General features: G+C 45.9%; 1 protein-coding gene and 1 long non-coding RNA gene across 12 annotated transcripts in view; both read left to right on the plus strand.

Moving 5' to 3' along the window:
• CACNA1E (calcium voltage-gated channel subunit alpha1 E) overlaps nucleotides 1–25,160 on the plus strand; it is a 492,344-nt gene that overhangs the window by 142,620 nt on the left and 324,564 nt on the right. The window lies entirely within an intron of this gene.
• Nucleotides 296–22,432, plus strand: LOC116576037. The gene is made up of 3 exons (XR_004280033.1): nucleotides 296–580; nucleotides 5,182–5,185; nucleotides 22,422–22,432. It is a non-coding gene; the product is annotated as an uncharacterized LOC116576037 (long non-coding RNA).

The raw sequence follows: 25,160 nt of genomic DNA on the forward strand, positions 1-25,160 counted from the left end.
CTTGCTGGTGGCATTTTTGTTTTTGATGGTTAGTTGCAGATGAATTCTTAAACAAAACAAGATAAGACAAACACACTGGAAGGAAACAAAAGGAGACAGGCACTTGGACCATCCTTCTGATCAACTCCTCCTACACTTGTTTTTCTGGCTTGGTCCCTTCCTGACTTTGAATTCCTCGAGGGCAGGAAAATCGGCTTATTTATCCTTTTGTCCCCAAGCACGGACTCATTCTTTTGGTTTTTTACGTGCTGTGGAATGCTTAATCTTTAGGGGATTGTATGTTTACTTCCTTTATAAACTAAAAAAAAAGGTAAAAATAAAACACGTCATCTCCAACTGAAGATTTGTTTTTTTCCCCTGTATTCTCAATTCAACGCTATTTCTGAGTGCCTCTTCTGTGTTTAGCACGAGCTTTATCCAACGTGCAGACAATATCAATACTTCAGAAGACTTAAAGCCTTGAAGCCGTTTCACCTGCTCCTGGCCCCGGGCTTCAGGGCTGGAGAGGAGAAAGGATGGGTTGTGAGGAAGAAGGTTGACAGTGAGCGGGAGAGCGGCAGCAGATCTCTGGCCGGAGGAAGTTCTTTGTGGGACTGGCTGGTGGGCGAGTGTTTCAGCCCACCCACAAGTCTTTTGCACACCTGTCCTGTGTGTGACAGACCGCAGAGCTGTGTGGCACAACAGGTGACACACCACACAGGCCCCTGCCCTCCTGAAGCTAAAGGGAGAGAGGCTTGATAGACAGGTAGCCCTGGAAAACATCCCAAACATTCCACATTAGAGTTAAAAATGATGGCATTTGGCACATCTGGTCTCAGCCTCCCTGTACTTGGTCAATGACTTGTTTATGCAGCAAGGATCAGTCAGGTTCAAAAAGGGAGACGTCAGAGTAGGGGAGGCATTTTTGTGTCTTTGCCTGTGGCTCCTGACTTCCCACTGGCTCTAGAAGAATCCCCAGCCACTCCACGTTTGTGAGGTGACCGCTGTCCCAGCCCAGCCCCGTGAGCACCCCCTGGCATTTATGAAGGGAGAAGAATGTAAGGGTGCTTATACCTTCTTCCTGCAAATGACTGTCACTGAGTCATCTTAGAGCCCCCCCGGAAGTTTGTTTCAAGATAAATTAATAGCCTGTTTCTAGACTGACTGCTTCTATGCTCACCGGCAGGGCTGACCTCAGAGTCCGGGTTGCAGGACAGTCTTCATTATCTTGATGAACTGCGGTGTTCTTTGCAGGGGCGGGGGGGCCTTTTAGGACTGGGAGACACATGTGGCAAAGGCCAGTCCGGGGTCTTCCGGCCTCTGGGAGGTGACCCCACAGGTGCCTCTGGCTGGGGAGCACCGCCTAGATCCTGGGTCTGCCTGCAGTAAGGAGGCAGTGAATCTTAGCCGAAGGACCCAGGGTTGCTTGATGCCACGTACTGCATTCTGAGCACGTCAGAGTACACTGGGCCTAATGGATAAAGCTATTATAAATGATCTAATTAATACAGCAGACCACTGTTTTATTACGGGGGCTGCAGGCTCCCATCCGCGCGTGTCGCTTGGAGTCACTGCCATTAGCTGCTTCTCGTTCCTGGCGTTCAGGTGGCTAATGCGCTCTACGGAGATGCAGAGGCATTTAATAAGATGGTCAGATGCCACGCTGAATTAACGTTTACAGCTTCTTGGCCTGGGCTCTCTAAGTCTAGAGGTGCTCAGGACTGAAAATGAAGAATTTGGGTCCCCGTGCTCTCTCTGCTCACCCCCATTATTCTTTGGTAGCATGTCCCACGAAGACCTTGCTTTGTGTCATTCAGTCACAGAGCACATTCTGACCTGTTGGGAGATTTCATAATGTGTGTCATCCGTGTTACCAGGAAATCCCTTCTGGTGGCTGGAGGGGCTGCGGCACCTTCGGGATCATTCTTATGTCCAGGTACCCATGTAGCATCTAGTTTGTTTCCTCTCTCCCAGTCACACCATTCTTAAAGTGTTGTTCCTTGGAACTGCACCCGTGGGAGCCTTTCTTAATCCCGGAGGAATCTGGTCCATTGCATTTTAAGCTTGTGATGTTATCTTGCATTAAAGTGTGATACGGGAAGACTCTCCTCCCGAGGCTGTCAAGTTCATGCCAGATGGGTTTTATTTCCCTAGTGGACACCAGGGAGGAAGTGGCCTTTATTAGAGGCTCAGGGCTCAAATATCCAGCATATCCTGGCTTCTCTAGGAGTGGTTAACTGAGTTAAAAACCAAACCAAACCAAACTGATTGTTATTTTGGGATTTTTAAAAAATCAAAATAGAACTCTGTTAAAATGTTAAATCTAGCTGTACATCGTAGAGTGTTTCAATTTTTCTATTGCTGCCATAACAAATTCCTGCGAGTTTAGTATCTTAAAAAACCCTCAGATTTCTTTTCTTCTAGTTCTCTGTACAGGAATCTGGTATGGGTCTCCCTGGATGAGAATCAAGGTGTCAGCAGAATGTTCCCTTCTGGAGGCTCCAGGGGAGAATTTGTTTCCTGGTCTTTCTGGTTGTTGGCAGAATTCATGTCTTTGCAGCTGGAGGCTTGTGGTCTCCCTTCTCTGGCTGGTTGTAACCAGAGAGGCCTCTCCTAGAGGCTGCTGAATTCTCTGACTTGTGACCTTCTTTCTCCAGGCAAGAGCGAGGGGACAATTTCTCAAGGTGTATCGCTGGCCTGCTTTTTTGCCTTCCTCTTCTACTTTTAAAAGCTCATGTGATTAGGGGCGCCTGGGTGGCTCAGTAGGTTAGGCCTCTGCCTTCGGCTCAGGTCATGATCCCAGAGTCCTGGGATCGAGCCCCGCATCGGGCTCTCTGCTCAGCAGGGAGCCTGCTTCCCCCCACCCCCTTCTGCCTGCCTCTTTGCCTACTTGTGATTTCTGTCAAATAAATAAATAAAATCTTAAAAAAAAAAACAACCTCTTGTGATTAGATTAGAGATCAGGTAAATAGGTAGATGAGACCATGGTAATCTGGAATAATCTCTCCATTTTCAGGTCAGCTGAGGAACAACTGTTTATTCCATCTACAGCTTTAATTCTCTTAATTTTCAGGTCCTGGGGATCAGGATGTGGACATCTCTGGGAGGGGGATTATTCTGCCTACTGCATAGCATTTCTTGACAAAATCCACAATGCATTTAATTTAAATTCTAGAGGTTACGATAGGGAGGAGGGAAATTGGTGTTTTTTGAGCACCTACTGTATGCCAAGCTTCATGCTAGACCTGCGCATGCGTTATATGCCTTAGGTAAGTACTGTTCTCATCTTGCTGAGGAGGTAACTGAGATTTGTAGAAATTAAGCAACTTGCCTAAGATCCAAAAGTTAGCAAATGACAGAGCCAGGATTTGAGCCCAAGAGGGTAAGACGCCAAGGTCTGAATCCTTCTCTTTCTTGGACTTTAACCAAGAGCCTCAGAATTGATGGCGTGTTTAAACATAACTGTTTTCTCTGGGTTAACTTTGGTATGTTTGAAGCCCGAGCTGCTCTGGAGAGCAGAGCACCAATTCCCCCACCCCCACCCCCACTGTCAGTCTCTCATACGCAGCCGGACCAATTTTAAGAAAGGCCGTGGAGCTGGCTCAGTCAGTTAAGCGTCTGCCTTTGGCTTGGGTCATGGTCCCAGGGGCCTGGGATCGAGCCCCATATGAGCACCCTGCTCAGCGGGGAGCCTGCTTCTCCCTCTCTAGCTCCCCTGTGCTTGTGTTCCCTGTCTTGCTATCTCTCTGTCATAAATAAATAAAGTCTTTTAAAAAAATAAAATAAATAAAAATAAAAAGAAAGGCCGTGGAGGAAGTAAGGAACCTGCATCGGGACCTTTGGCTGGGCCACGCTCAGAGTACCCCAGTGGCATCTAGTACCTGTAGTCCCCGACCTTAGGTATTGGAAAGCTGCTTGAAGCTCCTCCTTTGTTTGGGTCATCTCAGCCCACCTGGGACCCTGCAGGGGGCTGGCCTTGGGCAAGTGGCACCTGCTTTCTCAGTGGGCTGGAACCAAGAGGCCTGGAGTGGCCTTGCCACCGGCGTCAGAGCTGCTGGAGCTCTTCAGGGCAAGGTTCTCTTCCAGGAATTACAGGCACCAAGGAGACAGGGTGAGACAGAATGGTGTGGCAGATCTGGGGTGGCTATTGGTAGGGTCACATCTGGAGGCCTACAGTTTTGTAACAACCCCCCTCCACCACTGCCCCTCCCGCCCACGACCATGATGTGACGTTGATGTCCTGCAGCTGCCCTTGGTTTGGATACAGTTAGACATTTGGCGCTGGGGCATTTTGGAAGCTCACAGTTCAAGTCAGAGTTATTTGGTTTCTTCGTCCATTAAAAAGCTCCCCAGTGGTAGGCGCTCCCACCCTGGAGATGCCTGCCACAGTAGCGGCTCAGGGGGCCAGAGCTATTTCCGTCTGCGGTCCACACATATGTCCACTCACGTACACATTTTAAATGATGTGATCAGCTTATGTCCTGCCTCAGTATTCTTGTTTTTCTCTTCCAATTTTGGTACTGCTCTCACAGGCTGGCAGGGCACCATGATTCTGTCTTTGCATGTTGATGCGAGCGACTCTGACAGATGAGGATTACAAGTTGCTAACTTGCTTTTGGGCCTCGGCTGCCGAGGAATTTATAATGTCTCCCGAATCTCTTCTCCGTCTCAGTTTCTGCGCAGAGAGTCAGGAGTGTCACAGGAGCTGGTGTCGGCGTCTTTGTTGGCACACAGGAGGCCGGGAGCCTGTGTGAGAGCAGACGCTGGGGGCCGCTTTCCGTTGATGACCAGTTCCTACCCGCAGATCCCTTGGTGTGAAGGTGCCGGGCTGCGGGCTCCTTTGTTTCATTTCAGCAAATCCTGATTAAGCCTCTGCTTTGGTTATTCGGAGATTAAAAATGGGGGCGCCTGGGTGGCTCAGTGGATTAAGCCTCTGCCTTTGGCTCAGGTCATGATCCCACGGTCCTGGGATCAAGCCCCACGATGGGCTCTCTGCTCAGCTGGGAGCCTGCCTCTTCCTCTATCTCTGCCTGCCTCTCTGCCTACTTATGATCTCTCTCTCTCTGTCAAATAAATAAATAAAAATCTTAAAAAATATATTAAAAATGGCAAACCTCTCCCTCAATTAAAAAGGCAAATATGATAGAGTGTTATAAATGTGATGGGAGGCAGGGATGTATAGGGTATTATAGGGGTACCTAGGAAGGTGCCCAACCCAGTCTTGGCAGTGGATGGGCAGGAAAGGCTTTCTTAGGGAACTGACATACACACTAGGTCTGAAGACAAACTGAGGGAGGGGAAAGAGAAAGAGAGAGTATGTATGGGGGGGGTTCCAGAAGAAGTGAGGGAGAGCTCTAAACAGAATGTATGCCATGAGCAAGGGCACCTGGGTGGCTCAGTCACTGGGCATCTGCCTTTGGCTCAGGTCATGATCCCAGGGTCCTGGGATCGAGTCCTGCATCGGAATCTCTGCTCGAAGGGAGGCCTGCTTCTCCGTCTCCCACTCCTCCTGCTTGTGTTCCCTTTCTCGCTGTGTCTTTCTTCATCAAAAAAAAAAAAAAAAAATTAAAAAATTTTTTAAAGTGCCGTGAGCAAAAGCACAGAGGCCAGAGAGAGGTAGGTGAGTGAGAGTATTAGAGGTCCAGGTCAGGGATGGGACCCTAGAGAGCAGCAGGACAATGGTCGGGGGGCGCAGAGAGATTGGATTAGTAGGAACTGAACCACTATATAATGACACATAGGCCACAGGAAGATATTTGTGCTTTAACCCGGAGAAATGGAATAATTATAGGAGAGTAGTTACATGAACAAATTTGGCCTCAAAGAAGATGACTTGAGCTGGGCTGTGGAGAGCGGCTTGGAGGAGGCAGCTCCAGTCAGGGAGACACACGGAAACCGTCTGAAGTGAAAAAAGCAGGGGCCAGATTTAAAGATGGGGCTGGAGAAAGTGGGCGGATGTGAGAACTATTTAGGAATGGCAAAGAATAGGACTTGCTGAGGCATTCAGTGGGGTTCAGGGAAAGGAGGCGGCGGCGAGAATACCCAGATTTCTTCCTTAGGCAACTGGACCAATAGTAGAGCCATTTACTGCTCCAGCGACATAAAAGGCAGAGCAGGTGTGGGAGGCTGAAAAGATGAATGTAGCCAGGACATGTCCAATGTGAGGGGCTGTGGGATGGCCAGGATTGAGTTTCAGCTGGTCCTGATTCGTGTGGCTGGGCCACACGAATTGTTGAAATCTCAGAACAGCTCGGTATTGGCGATGAAGAACCACTGCCCTAAGAAGCCCTCATCCGTGTGCCCTTTTCACTGTCCAGCTCGCCCTGATGTCCCCGGGCCCTCAGGCCTTCCCGAGGTCTGCAGAGCTGGAGAGTGGACGGCGCAGCAGGACATGTGCTGTTCTGACTGGTTGGTGCCCTTGCCGCCCCGGTTCAGTATTTGTAACATCTCCCCTCAGAGACAGCCGAGTGTCCTGCAGGCAGCTGGTTTTAAAAAAGTCAAGAGCTCAGGAGAAAGAGAGGTCATGGCTACGAATACTCTGTTTCAAGTCATCTGGCTCAAAGCTGAAGCCTTGGCATGGCCGAGAGTCTTCCAGAAGAGTGTACAGAATGAGAAGAGTGGGCCTAGGACTAAGGAATTTGGACTTGACCCTACCAGAAGTAAGGAGCCAAGAAAGTATTTAAAGCAGGACCATGAAGCAACTGGTAGACCCCTTAGAACTGAGAAGGGTGCTGAAGACGTCTGACAACGTTGTGCTGTAGAGAGGGGCTGCTTCCATTGGGGTAGGCAACAGACATCCTCCTGCCCCTTGGAAGTGACCCTGCTCACCACGTAGGAGAACTGAAGAGCAGGTGAGCAGCTCTGTCCCACGCTAAGTAGTTCTGTCCCACAGCGCGGCCCAGAGCCCCCAGTGGGGAAGATCTTCCTTAGTCTGATGATGGCTAAGGTCAGCTGAGGACGTAGTTGACCAATCTGGCTTTGTTGGAATCCTCATCGTAAGGCAGGTCCTTGGGACTAGGTGACTTCTGAGTTCCCTGTTGAAGCCCAGCTACTTGAATAAGCGGGAAAGTCTTTTCATAAAAAGAAATGCTTTTGTGTGGCACCTTGGGGTTTACGAGACCCTGTGATGTTTGTTACCCCATTTTATCCCTTCAGCCCGGAATTGACAGAGGATGTTGCAGAGCTAAGGAGCTGAGACCCAGAGAAGTTTGGAGTTAACTCGGGTAATGGAACCAGCCTTTAAATCTGGATCTTTAGATTCAAATGTTGGTACATTAGTGCTTCTCCCGTGGTCTGCAAACCCTAGTCCTTGGCACACTTAAGGGACTGCATTAGGTTGTAGGTGTTGGGAAGCAGAGCTCATCTCCTAGTCTACCACGGACAATACTACTGTTTTCCCCATCAGCCTTCTTAGGACATTTTCTCCCGGGAAAGCATTTCCTGATAGGGGAAGCCTATCCTGTCTTCAAGACTTTTCTGGTTAGGCCTGATGAAACCATCCTCCAGAGCTGGTGCTGGTTCCTTTACTGATCACACACAAGACCTAGCAAGCCCCATCTTTTGTTTTAAACCGAACCCTTTGGCTCCTGCTCCAGCATCTTCTATCTGGACCATGCTCTCTGGTGCTGGTTCTTCTGAGCAGGACGGCTGTCTTCTACCCTCTCCCGTGGATTCCTGGCACTGCAGACACTGTAAGAGTGAAAAAAAAGTTTGCCATTTGGATTTGTTCCTGGGCGTGCATTGTTGCTGATCCTGGGACTGCCAGCGGCCAGTTTCAGTATCTTCAACTCTTGACGGACTTGCCTTTGGACCCATCGTGCCAGTATTTTCCTGAAACCATTACATCTCAAGCATCTTGATGTACCAGTTCCTTTGTTCTCAGAAACTGTGTCTTCATTAAAACAAGCCCCTTTCCATTAAGTGTTCTTTAGAAGGCTGTGGTTTGCCTTGATGCACCAGTAGTTATGAGTTAGAGGGTAAAGAGAAGGGGCCCAGAGGCAAAGACAATCATTTTGCTTCCTAATTATACAGCAAAATTAAGAGTTCGTATTTCTCTGGTTTCCCTTTCTGAGAACTTCCCAGAATTTAGTAGCAACTTTTGAACTCACGATTTGTGAAATACAGGCGTAAGCCTTTCTCTTTTTTTTCAAATACTTACGGAGTGCCTACAGTGTAGGTACAAAACTGAGTTCTGGTCTCTGTAGAGGATCCAGCAATTGTAAGGAATGATTTCTGTCCTCAAGGAGGTTATGATCCTCGCTTGCCCTTAAATGGAACAAGGAGAGGCAGAGGAGGTGTAGGTAGGTCAGGCCTAGGATGGCCTGAAAATGGGAGGAAACCTCCTCCAGGTTCCCAATTCGAATGTGGGTGATACGACAGGTGACCCTTTTATATCCTACTCCAGAAGTGTGGGGTGGACGGCAGGAGGCAGAGAGCAGGAAGGTCCTGCAAAGGAGGGCTGCCCCTGTCAGCTTCGAATACCGGTAGGGTTGATGGGGTGGTAGGCGGGGGATCGGGCCTCCAGTGGGATTCTCACCCCGCGGCAAATTCAAGGCATCTCAGTTGTATGTTTCGGAAGATCCAAGTGACCACTAGTAGTTCTTGACTTCTTAGCCCCTAACAGGCTGAAGCTGGGAGAGCACAGGCTCTGGCGTGTTGTCTGGCGGATTCAGCACTTAAATCCCTGCTGACCTTTTCCACTCTGTCTGTCGCTTAACTTCTCTTGCCTCAGTTTTCTTCTTGTGCAGAGGGAACTAATACCTACCTTGCTGGGTTGTTGAGAGGATGGGAGATGGTGCAGGGAAAGTACTCGGCGTACAGGAGGCAATCCATAAATAGCGCCTCATTACCTTTACTGTGAACCCAGTGGCTTCACAGTGGGAACAGGGCACACGAAGCTGCGGTGGCCTAGCTCTGATGTTAGACTTAGCCTTGCAAGTGGTCAGGAGAGCCACGCTGGGTGGTGGATTCAGGGTCTAGAGATCGGGTTCCTCTCCCGAGCCTCAGGGGGGACCTTAGATAAGCCTGTTAACCTTCTCTGTATGTTATTCCTGTTCATATACTGATAAAATGGGACTGAGAAAAAAAAAATCACAGCATTCTGATTTGGAAAGGATCTTCCAGGATAAATGTAAAATAAGGGCATTTCATAGGGGAGGCGGCTAGGACTGGAAGAGATAAAATGACACCTTGAAGGTAAAGCAAGAATGTAACCCTGTCTTGACTTTCAGCTTAATGTTCTTCCTCTAAATAGATGCCCCTTAGACTGGTAACAGCTCAGGGGTTTGGGAAGATTAGTTCACGTTTCGTGGATTATTGAACCCTTGGGCTGGACCACCAGAATTTGTCAGATGTATCAATCTGCTTTCATCAGCATCACTTGAGGATTTAAAGCATGAATGTAGTATAAGGGGTTGGTGGAAATGTGCTGTCCTCCCCATCTTTTTTTACTCTTTATCTCCCTCCTTAACTTTTGTTCCTTAAGTATTTCTCTGCTCTGACCTGGCATTCACTTATTACTTGGTATTTATTCCATGGACAATGTGTACTATGAGGGATACAAAGAAATATACGACAGACCTTGACCTGAAGGGTCTTACTATTGAGCACGTAGGGAAGGCATGTGCAGTTGAAAAGTTGGGTAAACAATATGAGAGGGGAAAAAAGTGAACAAAACATGCAAGGCACTCTATGATTAAGTGTCAAATGAGGCATCTAGACGTATGGTTCCCAAATGCTAATTTATGGGTTGGTGCCTGTTGATGACACCATTTTCATCAGTTTGCTGTGAAATGAGGAAAATAGGGCAAGTAGTGATTATCTCATAGGGCTAAATTTATTTGTTTTATAGGATTTTCTGAGATTATATCCTTCCAATGTTACAGTGCTAAAATACTTGTACTTCTCCTCCTCCTCCTCCTCCTCCTCCTCCTCCTCCTCCTCCTCCTCCTCCTTCTTCTTTAAATAATGGGGCATAAATAGTGGTGGCTGTTTTTGAAAGCCCATACTTAGAAAATAAAAAGTTGGCCACCTTGTATTGGTTCCCTTTTAAGTTTTGCTCATCCTTGAAAACCAAAAGCCTGGTGTGCTCAAGTGTCTGGAGTTGAGAGGAGCAGCAGACATGGAGTAGTGGAGTGTTCAGGAAAAGCTCCCATTACGGGGAGAAACACTGATAACAAGTTGGAAGGTTGGAAGCTTTTGTGATCATCAAGAGGTATGGGGAACCTTCCTCTCATTGAATAATGTGAGAAGAGCTTTGGGGATAAGATTGGAAGGCTTCTTTAGGACCATGGGGAGAAAAGTTTGGAAGCCTTATCCATTTATCTGCTGTGCTTATAAAAAAAAATCACCCTGCTGTTACCACAATAAAAACAGATCTCTGATTTCCTTGAAATAACCTAAGTCAATGTCTTGAACCACTGCCCCCGGTCAATGAGTCAGTGACTTGTGTTCCAGTTCCGGCCTGCTCGCTCACATGACCATTTTTGACCTTGAACATTCTCATGCAGTGCCCAATATCTCGTTTTCAGTTCCAACCTCTTGCTTCTATCCTAGACTACAGCGTGGACTCGTTTTTGGGTTAGATCAACCTTGCTCATTCTGGTCTTGTCCTGAGGTGTAAAGCCTAGGTCATGCCCTTGAAGAAAGCATCCATAATGAGTTAGTCCCAGCTCCCAACGAGGGCCCAGTGAGCAGTGGCAGGCAGCATGCATAGCAGGGGAAGCTGGAGAGAATGGAAGAGGGCTCGGCAGGACACATGTCTGGGGGGAAAGGGAGGAACCGGTGGCCTAAACCTGGGGTCTGGGGCTGGAATGGTCACCATTGACTGCAATGGGAAGAGAGCCTGTTCAGGGGAGGGAAGGTATTTGGTTTCTGAGTTGTTGAGTTGAGGGATGGGAAGGCGATAAACGGAAGCTGGAGAAGAATGGCCAGGTCCATCTGGAGCCAAGAAGAATTCACGACCAAGAACTTTTAGAGAGGGAATGGAGTGCTGTTGCTGGTCCAAGTGAACACAGGGGAGAAAGAAACTGAAAGGAGTGTAGCCTCACATGAAGGCCAGAAATTAATGCAGGGGGCACTGGGCAGATGGGCAGGAGGCTGGGGAACCCATGGGAGACCAGACGAGGGAAACCACTAACTTAGAGACCGTGAACTTGGGTCTCGGCAAGGACTCATACTTTCTGGCCTGGAAGGTACGTCTCAGTCTAGGTGAGCAGCTATGGCGTGAGGAAGAGGCGGGCTTGCTTTATGAGCCTGGGTGTGATGTGAGGTATTCCCTTGGCGCAAACCTCTCCCTCCTTTGCTTGGTGTCTTCACGCCTTTCCCTGCCTCCAACTCCTTCTCAAGGTGGAGAAGTCCTTGTTTCTAGGAACTGAGTGGCTGTAGGCCACAGAGAGGGTAGGAGCCGATGGGGCCATCCTTCCTTAGGCCTCCCTCATGGGCTGCTAAGAGCCGCGGATCGGTTTGAGTTTATTTATGTGCCTGGAGTGGAGAGCCCATGTTTTGCTTATTCAACCAGCTTCCCACGCTGCCAGGAAGGTGCTAAGCAGCAGAGATTCATGTTCACCCTCTCCCCTCCCCCTCTCTCTCACACGTTCTCTGGGATTCTTCAGCTCCAACGGGAGCTAATATTTACCTGCAGTATTAGCTGTGGGGCCGTGGGATGTGACAGCTGGAGGTGGGGACTTTTTTCTCCCTTCCTCCTCCACCTGTCTTTCCCCAGAGGTTTGAAAAGGGGAAAAATTGTAATTGTAATCTGCAAGACTGCCGGGTTGAGAATTCAGAGATGGTGGGGAAGAGCCGGGGGGGCCTTGAGTTAGCCTTTCTACTAAAAGGCAAGAAAGGAAGATGAATTTGGTGGGCAAAGAGCTTTTGGGAGATGCCCTGGAGATTGGGAGAGCTGTAGGAAGCCCAGGACGGGCTTTAGCTGCCAGCCAAGGGACACTGTTCCTTACCAGCTGAAGGACTCCAGAACTGGGGACTGGCAGGCCTAGAGGACAGAATCACAGGTGCTACCGTGCCTGGTCTCACTAGCAGCACAGGCAGCCTCGACCAGGGGGGCCTAGCCTAGCAGGCTTCGCAGGGCTAGGCTTGTAACTTCTGCTACCCCTGGGAATATGCACAAAGGGCAAGCTCCCTCCAAGCCCACAGGCTGGGGCTGACTCAGGGTGAGTGTTCAGTGGCCCACCTATCAGGAATCAAGTCTATGCGGTAAGTGAAATGAACGTCTGAGGCCAGGAATAGGAGCGGTGCCTCAGCTCAACCTGCTTTGTGAATGACAGAGAGATGAATAACCGGTGATATCTGATCCGTTGTTCCTGCAATGGGAAAAGAGGTTTCCCAGGGATGCTGGGGGAAAGGACATGCAGGGGAGGTGGGGCAGGGAGGAATAAAGGAATCTCAAAGTTGGGAGTGGGTAGTAGGGATGACACCCCATGCTGGTTCTGGACGTGGTGTGGGTCCATCTGTGTCTGCGAGCTGGCTCCCTGCCAGGGGCCAGATGCCCTCCTCCGCTCACTCTTCTAGCTACCTTTCCCTGACTCTCCAGCCATTTTCCAGAAAGCCTGTTTCTGTTCTTTAAACTGCTCTTTTAAGCTGTGTCATAATTCTCTCTTGCCCCAGTGTGTCCTCTCGTTGCCATGGTAGCTGGCTGGGGGTCGCCAGCTAGGTGGGGGTGTCCGGCTGGCAAAGCGTGGAGGCAGAAGACACAGGTGATCCTGGGCTGGTGATTCTGGAGCTCCCGGTGCCATGAGGCCCCTCCTTTTCCCTCCACCCTTGCTCCCAGCTCCCTAAAGTTCCCAAAACTTTGCCAAAAAACAAAAGCAGGGGAAGAAACCATAGAAGCATTTGTTTTTGTTGTTCTGACCGCCTCAGAAATAACGAGAACTGACTTGGCCCATCCATGACTAGGAAAAGGACACAGCAGAGAGCGAGCAAGAGCCAGGGTTTAGTGTATGGAAAGCCACTTCTAAGAAACATGCATCATCTGAGGTGTACTGGGCCTGTGACGTGTGAGTTAAGCAGCCCAGCTGGGATGCTTCAGCCCATGAGCTCAGACATTCTCATGTGGACTCAAGAGTCCAAGCTTCACTGCTGAGGATCCCCAATGAGTTCAGTGTCTTGCATGACCACATGTTAGCCTTTTTAGCTTTCACTCTGACTTTCTATCAACTTCATGGCACTTTTTCACCAGAAAAGATCCATTTTAATTAATTTATTTACGCGTCCATCCATCCATTTATCCATTTCTAGCCATCCATTTACCCATTTCTAGCCATCCATCCATCCATCCATCCATTTGTTCAACAAATACTCAAGAAATAATTGAGCATCTACTACAACTTTGTACTAATTCAACTGCATATGGCACTGAATGATCTTGACAGTCTCTGCTGTCATGTAATTTTATTCTTTTGAGACAGATCAACAATGAATAAATGAGAAAATGCCAGATAGCAAAAAGTGGAAGATTAGCAAAGGATGATGTCATAGAGGGTTTCTGGGTGGGTGGTCCTGGAAGGCCTCCAACAAGGTAGCATGTTAACTTGAGATCAGAGCACTGGGAATTAGCCACAAGGTGGAGATGTGGGAAGAACATTTCCAGCAGAGGCAATAACTAGCTTAGATGCCCTAAGGCAGAAGCTAGCTTGTGTGCTTGAGAGATACGAATGTCAGTATGAGCGGAATGAGTGAGTTCAGGGTGGGTAGAAGATATGGTTGGATCAGAAGTCATTGGGTCATACATGGGCTACATCAGAACCTCTTGGCCTCACCCACCTCTGGGACTTTTGGCCATTTGTTCCAGGCCAGCCTCCACTTCAGTGACTGACCAATTCCGTGCATGTAAAAGCTGACAGCCCCTCACCTCCTGCTTTGTATCCCCACCTTTTACCCTGGAGCTTCCTTCCCTGTTGACACTGATCCATGAAATACTCAGGACTCTCTTGGGCAGCTGCAAGTTGGAGAAGGAAGTTGACTCCCTGAGTGATGAACTTTTGACCAATAGGAGATTGAACCGTTAAATTTCTTTGGTTTCCTCTGATGGACTTTCCCAAGATGCAGTGATTTAAGCTTTTCCCAAGGCCAGGTTGGTCATACACACTTGTATTAGCTTTTCCTTTCCCCTGCCTTACTTCCTTTCCCCCCACTCCTGCTTTTGTGTGATTACATGCAGTAATAAAGACATATGAACCCCTGCCTCAAGGCTCTGCTTCCCGGAAAGCCAAGCTAAGACAAACAAGCAGGCATTAGGTGAAGTAGGTTTTGTAGGACATGGTAAGGCATTTTCATTTCATTCTAAGAATTAGGGGAGATGGTTAGAGTATTAAACAGGGGACTGTTGATCTGACTTACTTTTCAAAAAGATGACTCTGGGGGAATAATTTGAAGGGAGGCGGGAGTAGAAGTGGGATGAGCGGTGGGGAGGCTGTTGCCGGGGTTCAGGTGAGAGATGAATGATAGCCCAAATGAGAGGGAGCAGTGGAGGTCACGAGCCTGTGTGTCTGTGACAAGGGCGATCCCAAGGCGAGGCAGCCCCAATACGGGTGCTGGGTAGTGGGCCAGTTGCTCTCAGTAATGAAGTCGCCTCTGCACAGCTGCCTTTATGCTTGGAACTCAAATACATAGTTCAGCAAGATGACAGATTACAACCTGCCATGGACCTTCATTTATGTTGAAATAGACAGGCTTCCCCTTGAACACTGTCAGGGTGAACTGAAGACCTTTTGCATAACCTCAAATCAGCATTATTCAAGCTGTTCCAGGGGAGAGGAGTTTGGGTTCCCCACCCTCCGCTGACTCAGAGTAGCCTTCTGCCTTTATCTGCTTAAGAAATTTACACTTACAGTAGTATTTCTTTTGCAGAAAAAGCTCCGTGGCTAAAAATTTAAAGAAACGCAGCTTCCATTAATGAAAGGTAATTCAGTGTAATAAGACCGACTGAATCTTGGATTCAGATAGCTCTGGGTTTCAATTTCAGACTGAGCAGTTCCTAGTTATATGGCTTTGTTTCTTATCTACAGTGTGAAGATTAATAACACCAACTGCTCAGAGTTACAGGAATTAAATGATTTAGATGTGTAAAGTGCTTGCTCCATATGCTTTCTCTGTCCTCTGACGACACCCACCACCCAGGATCAATAAACCACGTGGAAGGTGAGGTTCATTGGGGTTGAATTAGGTTGATTCAGCGTTGGCCGTCATCTGGCAGACCTCCTTCCGTGGTTGGCCCTGGAGATTCTGGAGTTTGTGCCATAAAAGGTGGGGGGGAATAGACCCTTCCCAACTATTCCTCTGGAGACATTCAGGAGGCTGGAACCTAGCCCTTTCTTTTGAGAGGCTCAAAGCAGCATCCATCTACGAATTACTATGATGGTGGCCCCATGAGATAGTTTGAGACAAGTGTTGTTCAATCCATTTTATGGATGGAAGATTCTAATACCTCAGGCAGTTGTGTCTTTGCAGTCAAATGCTAAGGCATTTTTCTCTCGCTGTCTTCTCTACTTGCTCAACTAAAAATATGTCAGCTCTTGCAGAATAAATGATCAGTTGTGAACAGTGGCTGATGTGAACAACCCCTTTGAACCTTGCACCCATCAAAGATATAGTGTGTTTTTTTGAAATTTCAAAAACATTTTATATTTATTTTATAAAATATGAAAAAGCACACAGAAGGAAATCTAATCTATAATTCCATCATGTCAAATTAATCACTAACATTGGATAACTATTTCTTCTGGGTTTCCCACCCTCTCCCCCACGTGCATCTACACAATTTCATCTATATACCTACCTATAGTCTTATTACATTATATGGAGATTATGGTCAGCACATATTGCCTTTATGACCTGCTTTACTAATTAATCTTATGCTGTGAACAATTTCCTGTCATAAAATAAATATTTTATTACCACATGATTTATCTTAGCATATGATTTTAAATAATTGTAAAATACTCCATTATATGACTACATTATGTTAGCCAGTGCCTTATTATTGTTTATTTGGTGACGTCATTAATATTGGAATTAATAGTTCAGTGGACGATTTTACAAATCATCTTTGTGTGCCAATTCAGTGATCTCATAAGGACGAGTTTTTAGAATTGGAATTATTGGGGCCAAAGCTATGCATATATTTATGACTCTTTAGAAACATTGCCCGCTCTTCCTCAGGAGAGTTTGTACTAAATATACCCCTTACCAGTCTGGATGAGATTACCCACATCTTTGCCAACTCTGGGTGCTTCAATTAGTAAGAGCATCTCCCGAGTCTCTCTTAAACATTTATTTGAATTGTGATATATCAAACATTTAGTATAAAAATTAAGAAACACCCATGTACCACCACGAAGATTAAATTGATCATAATATTTGTCTTACTTGCTTCACTAGCTCCCATTTTTGAAGGAATCAATATTATATTTATGCACCCTCGTCCCTTATCCCTCTCTCCACAAGTCACCCCTCCTCGGAGTTAAAATGGCATTACCATGTGCATTTTGTAATTTTACTACATATGTATGTATTAATGAAGTATATATGTGAATTTTTGTGAGTTTTAGAATTTTATATAAATGATACATGGAGTGTGTCCTTTTGCAGCAAAGTGAACATTAATTTTTAAGATTAACCAGTCTCATTATACACACACTTATTTCATTATTTCACTTTCTGCATAATTGAAGGTTGTTCACTTACTCCCCTTCTGAAGGGAGCCAGGCTTTTGTCTACTATAAGTGATGTTCAAATGATCTTCCTTGCCTGTGTTTCCTTGGGCAAGGATGTGAGATTTCCTCTAGGGTAGATGCCTAAAAGTGGAATTGTCGAGTTTTGGAATGCACATTTCCCCCTTTATCGGCTGTCACCACGTTGCTTTCCAAAGTGACCCCCATCTGCACGTCTGCCGTTCGCAGTCTCCATTTCTGTGTCTTCCACAACACAACAGGCAATCAGAATTAAACTGGACAATCTGATGCATGTGAAATGAAATCCAAGTATTGCATTAATTGTGTTTTCCCTGATTACTAATGAAATTGAGCATGTAACATGTTTATTGGCCATTTCGATTTCTTTTTTTTAAATTTAATTTTATTTTTCCAGTGTTCCAAGATTCATTGTTTATGCACCACACCCAGTGGATTTCTTTTTATGTGAATTGCAGTTTCATATCTTTTTCCTGTATTTCTAATAGGTAGTTTATGGGTTTTTTCGTTTCATTTGTTAGGGTTCTTGTAAGTATTCTAGATATGATTTATGGGTTGTAAATATCTTTTCCCTCAAATGGCTTGTCTTTTCCACTTTGTTTATGGTGCTCTTTGACACACAGAGTTATTAATTTTAGTGTGGTAAAATTTATCTGCTTTTTTATGACTTTAGCCGATTTTGTCTTGTTTAAAAATTCTACATATTGAGATTAAAAAAAAATAAGTTCTTTGTATTAAGCCTTTTTTTCAGTTTTGCTGATTGTATTTGGCTCTTTGAATCCATCCATAATTAATTTTTGTATACAGTGTGAGGTAGGTCTAATTTCATCTTTCATCCTGTCTATGATTAGTCCTTTGCCACAACACCATTTAATAGAGAGTCAACAGGCTTCCACTGTTTCTGGCCAGTGGTCTAATTGCATATTCCCTTTGACATATCTCAATAATTTAGATTTTATAGACGTGTAGTTTTGATGCATTAAGGAAAATTCTCCCCACACCTCTGCCATATTATCTTGTATATTGGCCCTTTATTCATTCATATAACTTTTAGGATCAGCTTGTCACATTTCATTTAAAAAATGGGATTTTGATTCTAACTGAACTTACGGATTTCTTTGGGAGAGGATTGCTATCTTTAAAACTGTTCATTTTTCCATCCCCCAACATGACCTATTTCTTCCTATGCTTAGATCTTCCTTAAAATCCCTCAAGAGAGCTTAAAATTTTTTTCCCTACATATTTTATTGTGTATCTTTTATTGAATTTTGTTTTTACACACCATATACTTTTGATGCTATCACATGGTATCTTGTAATCATTGTATTTTCTTATTCTTTGTTGTAGTTGTAGGAGAACCTGTGTGTTTGAATATTGATTTCATATCCAGCATCCTTGTAGAACTCTTTTATTACTTTGCATTTTTTTCTGTTGGCCCTCTTCTGTTTGGTGTGTAGACAACATCGACAGTGAATATTGACAACTTTGTTTTTTCCTTTTTCAGTCTATATGTCTTTTCTTTCTTTTTTACTTTTTTGATTACATTGACTAGTACTTCACGTACAGTATTGAGTAGAAATAGTTTCAGCAGGTATCCTGGTCAAATACCTTCCTCACTTGCTTATCTGCAAGTCTGTCCTCCTGGACCTCTGATCATCCTGTTGTCTAATGCTATAGTTCCATCTTGTGTGTGTGCGTGTGTTCACAATTAAATAATCTACCTATCCATCCACACGCCTATCTACCTATGTAATCATCTATCTAATCATGTGCCTTTATAGTAGATTTGTCCTCATATTTACTATTACCTTTTGCTCATTGTGCCATTTTCTTGCAAGCAATTCTTTTCTTCCATCTGAATTTTCTGCTTGTGGAACACTGTATAGCGTTTATTTCACTTGAGCCGGAATGGTAAACTTTTCTTGATTTTTTGGAGAAAGGCTTTATTTTAACCTCAATTTTGAGAAGTAAGGTAGCTGAGTATTTTTTTTTTTAAGATTTTATTTATTTATTTGACAGAGAGATCAGAAGTAGGCAGAGAGGCAGGCAGAGAGAGAGAAGTGGAGGCAGGCTTCCCACCGAGCAGAGAGCCCGATGCGGGGCTCGATCCCAGGACCCTGAGATCATGACCCGAGCCGAAGGCAGAGACTTAACCCACTGAGCGACCCAGGCGCCCCTAGCTGAGTATTTTTAATACTCTAAGATATTATTCCATGATCTTCTGGTCTCTGTGATTATAGCTGATAATCAAATTGTTGTTTCTTGTAGATAATCTTTTTTCTCACGATACTTTTAGGAATTTCTCTTCATAATTTTAGATCTTTTGGTGTCTCACTAGAATGCGTGTAGTTTGGGTTTATTTTTGTTCATCCTTCTTAGAACTCATTGAAGGATTTATAGTTTTCATTAATTCTGGAAATTTATCCGTTAGCTCTTAAAATACTATCTCTCTCCTTTCTCTCATTTCTTTCTTTCTAGAACTCCCATGAGTTATATTTTGGATTTTTCAATCTGTTCTCCCTGTCTCTTTTTATCTTCCATCTCTTTATCTCTCTGGCTGTATGCTGGAGAGCCTCCTCATATATGTCTACTTGTTCACTAATACTCCCCTTCGTTGTGTCTAACCTAACAGTTAATTTACCTGTTGCCTTTAATTTCAAGGATGACATTTTTTTGTTACAAGAAATTGTATTTGCCATTTAGTATTTTTTTCCTTGTATCCTATTTCCTTCCTCATACACATTTTCTCTTATTTTCCAGCTGCAGTGTTCCAATTCTCTTGTTTATTGTATCAGCTGACTTTTCCTTATAGTGAGTTGCTTCCTTACATGATTAAAAAGTTCTGATTGCAAGCTCCTGTCTAGTGATGCTTGTTTTTCCTGTGGAAATGCGATATAGTCAGGGTTGTGAGAGTGGAGCCTCACGGAGCATTTCTGTTTGTTCTCTCACTTGACCCTGGGAAATTACTGGGTCTGGTTTTCACTTGATTTTTTTTTTTTGGCTTAAGTCTTCTAAACCCTCCTGCACATGTAGTGTGAATTCAACTTGCAAACCATGTAACACACAGTCTTGGGTTTTGATTTCTCAGGGTTTTGCTTCTCAGAGCTTCCTCATTATCTCCTTTTGCTGCAGAGCTGATTTTTCTGCAGCTTGTTGTTAACTCAGGGGATAGTCTTTCAAGTGTTCCAGCTTAATGCAGAGTTTTAGCGTCAACTTCTGCTTACATCCGCTTCTAAGACCTTATCTCTTGCTCTTGAATGGGCCTTAAAACCCATCCATTAAATCTTCTAGGTTGGGGCGCCTGGGTGGCTCAGTGGGTTAAGCCTCTACCTTCGGCTCAGGTCATGATCCCAGAGTACTGGGATTGAGTGCCACATCGGGCTCTCTGCTCGGCAGGGAACCTGCTTCTTCCTCTCTCTCTCTCTGCCTGCCTCTCTGCCTCCTTGTGATCTCTGCCTGTCAAATAAATAAATAAAATCTTTAAAAAAAAAATAAATCTTCTAGGTTGCCAGGACTAATCATGGTCCAAAGGATAGCTGCAGTTTTGGTTCACATGCTTCGTTTTATGTGTTTCATTTCTTCCTGGAAGATTCCTTTCATATTTTGCAAATTTAACAATATATATTTTAAAATCTTTTTGAAAATGCACTCTTGTACTTAATCTAGTTTTTTAGAAATTTGTAGCAAGAGGTTCCTCTTGTTCTGCCATCTTGCTAGAACTAGATCCTTGAATGTCTTTTACCAAGTGAATACTCTGAAATAGGAAAATGCAAGCTATTTCCAGGGTCCTCCAGGACTAGTAACTGTTAATGAGTCTGTAATCAAAGGAGCGAGACTGATACCAATTGAAGGTCAAGCAAAGCTTTATTTTGCACCAAGCATTGAGAATCAAACCGACGGGTCGGGGCCGCCTCTTACAGAGAGGGCGACCCCTTCCTGCCTCACTAACTTTTATAGAGCAAAGGCCATGTGGTTGAGCCTGGCCACACATAGGTGGCCAATGAGATTGTAACACACAGAGAAAGCTGCACAGTCATGCTAGGTCACACACGGGTGGCCAATTGAATTACAATTCACCCCATAGTAGCTATTTGAACTAGCCTATCACCTTGGTCAGAATTGGTGCCCAAAAGGCGCCCAAAAGGCAGGGCCCACACTCCTTGGTAGCTAGGGAGATAGTATGCACACTTTACTGATTGGATGTCTCCACCTGGCCCGACTCATCTCTGCATCTGGGCTCCGTTACCTCCACCTGACCTGCCGTTGCATTTGGGCTCTGTTATCAGGGACTGGTCGACCATATTCTACTGGTTTCCCGGACTTGCTTTTAAGTAAGTTCCCCCTGGGGGGGGGGGGCAGGGTCAGTGTAAGTTTTACTGCATAAACAACAAAATCACTGTTTAACTGGATGGAATTGCTCTGGCTAAGTAGGCCCTTACACTGTGATGTTCCTAACGGAGAGGTTAGTCAGAGTGCTGGACTGAGAGCGTAAAGGCAGGTTTGAGGAAGGAAGTTGGGGAGAAAGAGCAGTGCATTAATGGACAGTCCTTTTCTGCCCCCTCAGCTGGTACACCAGTGCTCAGCTAAGCAGTTCACTCAGAAGAGTGATGATTGCTTAGTCCTCACCGACAGCTCCTGAAAATAGCTTGCCTGAAATGATTGAGTCTTTTTAGGAAATGAAAGATCAGAATATGGAAGGAGGGAGATGGTTCTCAGGTTCTAGTGAAGACGGATTCTAGAAGCAAAGTGGGGGCCACAGAGCGTGTGGGTGCAAGGAGATGCTTTACGATACGGAAGGGGAAGCAAACAGAAGGAGAAGCAGGGGTGAGGGTGTAAAGGATTGAGTCAAAAACATGAGTGTGGGAGTTTCCCCTGAAGACAAAGCTGATTGGAGGGGATAGAGCCTATTCTCAATGGGGCCTTGTGACCACATTTCTTAGAATCTGAAGTATCGGGGAAAATGCTACTTGTCTGAGATCCAGTTGTTAAGCCTTAAGCAGGTGATGTTGGGTTGGGATCACTCCTGTATTTTTAGCCTGAGTTTTTCCTTCAGCCTCTTCTAGGAATATGTCTCTTTTACACTGAGCTGTGGAACCCCATGTAGGATGATGAGGCATTAGGAAACCAGAGGTGCTACTCCGAGTTCATTCCAGCGCCCAGAGACTGTGTCTTACCAGCCATGAGGCCACTGAAGAGAAGGTAGTACATGGTTTGACCAGAACATTCCACTGGGGGTTACTCTCTTCTTGGTTAGGTTGCTGGTGTGTTGTATGATGTTGAGCAACTTGATCATTCTGCACCGGTGGGCTCAACTGGGGACATTTTTGTTCCCCCACAGGACAGTTGGCCATCTGTAAACATTTTTGATTGTCACAAGTAGGGCATGCATCTGGCCTCTAGTGAGAGGCCAGGAAGGCTGCTATACAACCCACAATGCAGAGGACAGCCCATGCTTGCAAAGAATTATCTGACTCAAAAATATCAATAGTGATGAGGTTGAGAAGCCCTGCTCACATGTCTTTTCTATCTAGAAGTTGGAGGGGTTCGAGGAGGAGGTTGGTATGTGTATAACTAGATCAGAGAAGTTCTATATTCAAATTACCCGTCTATCTAACACAGAACACTTCTGCCCACATCACATCCATAGAAACATGAATCAAATGAAATGAGTTAAAAACAATCCCTCCCTTTTCTACCAAAGAACAAAATCTTGTACTCAAAACGCTTTGAGCTTTGCAGGTTCACAGTGACCACTGTGCTCGCCTCCGTGCCCCGGGCTGCTCATCTTATCATGTTATGTTTGCACGTTGCCGTTGCATTTGTGAGGGAAGGGTGAGGACCGTTTTCCCCAAGCTGAAATTGTTGTCTCTAGGACAGGCTTAGCACTTCTAGCTTTTCTTGTGCAAACTTCTCAACATGGGTCCCAAGACACCTGTGTTCTGTTTGTATCCACTTGGCTTTGCATAGAGTTAACATTCATTCATTCATTCATTCATCCATTCATTCCATAAACCTGTATTTGTTACCGACCATGCACAGACATTGATTGCTGTGGGGAACACAAGGCTACATACATATTAGCCCCTCACACCGTAGTGGGGCAGATGAGGTCCATACACCCCAGTATCTGAGGCAGGGGGACATGAAGTGCCACAGGTTCTTTGAGAGAGAGACCATGTTTGTTGTAGGATCACAGAATGCTTCCTAGAGGAGATAATGTGTGAACTGGGCTTTTAATTCTACCTAATTGCTTTTTTTTTTTTTTTTTGAGAGACTAAGCATGTGCTTGAACTAGGGCAGGGAGGCAGTTAGAGGAAGAGGGAGAGAGAGAATCTTAAGCAGGCTCAAGGCCCAGTCTGGAGTCTGATGTGGGGCTCAGTCTCAGGACCCTGCGATCATGACCTGAGTCAAAATCAAGAGTTGGACAGTTAACTGACTGAGCTACCCAGGTGTTCCAAGCCTATCTAGGTTTTTGACAGGTGGCTATGAAAGTAAGGGAAGGAAGGAAGAAAGAATGAGAAATGAAATGCAGAAGGATTACTTCAAGGTGACTTTGTGTGATGGTGAACACCCCTGCTTCCTTGAAGCAGACAGTGAGTACTGCTGCTGAGATGTTGCTGCGAGTGTAGTTGGGTTGGGCGGCCGAACAGTTTGTTCAGTCCTGGTCCTTAAAATAAGGACTGATTGGATGACATTTAGGTTTGCTTTTAACTCTAAGATTATAAGATCTCCTGATTCCCTGGTGATACTTGGTAGGCATTAGGAAACTCATTTATTTACTCAGTCCGAACATTTGTTTAATGACCTTTCCCAGACACTGTACTAGACACAGGCAATACAACAGTGAACGTACTCTTGAATTTTATTCCACTGACGGGTAGGACCAGGGTCAGAGGTGGGCTGTGCAATGAATTGTTGAGCCAGGTAGAACCTGGAAGAGAAATAAGGATTAGGAAGCTCTTCTTTGTCTGAGGAGGAGGAGGTATGAAGTCTTGAACTTGAGAGGTGGCGGTGCAAACAGAAAAGAGAGGAAGATTATGAAAGTGGAATAAAGAAAAAAAAAAAAAGTGACAGGGTGTGGGGGATGGTTGCTGTGGGAAGTGGGCAGGAGGAAGAATCAAAGATGCATCCAAAGTTTTGTTCCCGAGTTATGGGGCGTCCGCGATGCTGCAGACAGAATGAGAGACTGGGGAAGGCGTTGGTGTGGAGGAAAAGAGCATGTGTTTCTAAACCAGCTGATGGATTCTTGGTGTCTTCAGGTTGTCCTGGTCGGGGGAGCCCCTTGAGAAGTTGTGAATGTGGTATCTGGCTTTTTAAAGAGGATCGAGCCAAAGATAAAGATTTGGGCATCTCGTGGATAGTAGCTTGAGCTGCAGCCATCCAGATGGGTGAGATCAGCCAGAGAGTGTGTGTAGACTGAGAGGAAGGGTAGGAAACAGCCTCGGAGGAATGCATTCGTTCAGGAGGTGGAGGGAGAGACGGTGAGGAAGAAGAGGGAGGGGCAGGGAGGGAGGCAGCAATGGAGAATAGGTTGGAAACGCTCCTGGGGCTTGGGGGTGGGGAGGAGAAGCCATTCCTGCCGAGTCCTGGATGCAGCGGAATGTGTACACATCCTAATAGCCTCCAGGGAAACAGACTCTGGTTTTAAAAATCCCTTGGATACATTTAGCTGTAAAAGTGTTGAGCCACCTGATCATTTTATCACTTCTCGGTGCCTCAGCCAGAGGGTGAGGAGGGAGAGGGAGAGGAGGAGGCTCTCCGGTGACTCATCCCTCCCGTGTGTTGGGAATTTTGGTTAAAAGGTTTGCTGCAAGAGAAAGCTGCTTGACTTATTTTGTAATAGGTTCCGGGAGCACCGCGGCAGCAGTAGGATTGTAGAAGCTGTAGCCTTTGTCCCAGAGAGGTACGCCACCCAAGGGAAGGCATTTGGGGAACCGTCCGGGATTGAGGTGATCTGTGCCATCCTGGAGGGGCGAATGGCTGCTTTGGGGTTTGTAGCTCGTGCAAAGCCTGTGGCTTCTAGGCTTTTCATCCTTTCACGTTTGGCTGTGGAGGAAACTCTGTGCCCAGGGCTCGATCCTTCCTGATTCTGGAGTGACTCCGTACCCTTCCACTATGGGCCCTTGCTGCCATTCCCGTCCAGCCTCGGGGCCCGGCCATACCGGCTCCTTCAGCCTGTCTGTTCCAGTGAGGTTTGGGGTAAGATGTAGCCTCTGGCACGAGGCACAGAGGTCCCGGAGCTAGCTCTGCACCTACCCGCTGTCTGAACTTGGTTTAGGGACTCCGTGTCTCTGATCTCAGGTGCTTCTTCTGAACGGTGGTCACAGCTCCAATGCCTGCCTTGTAGGTTCTTGCACAGGTCGAGTGGGGTACCGTGTACACGGGGCTGTGTTAGGCTTCCCACAATGGTTAGTTACTGTCGCTGCTTTGAAACTTTCTTTTCTTTTTCTGTTGAGCTGTTTTCAGAATTCCTTTCCC

The sequence above is a fragment of the Mustela erminea genome, chromosome 17 (assembly GCF_009829155.1).
Source record: "Mustela erminea isolate mMusErm1 chromosome 17, mMusErm1.Pri, whole genome shotgun sequence".
NCBI lineage: Eukaryota > Metazoa > Chordata > Mammalia > Carnivora > Mustelidae > Mustela > Mustela erminea.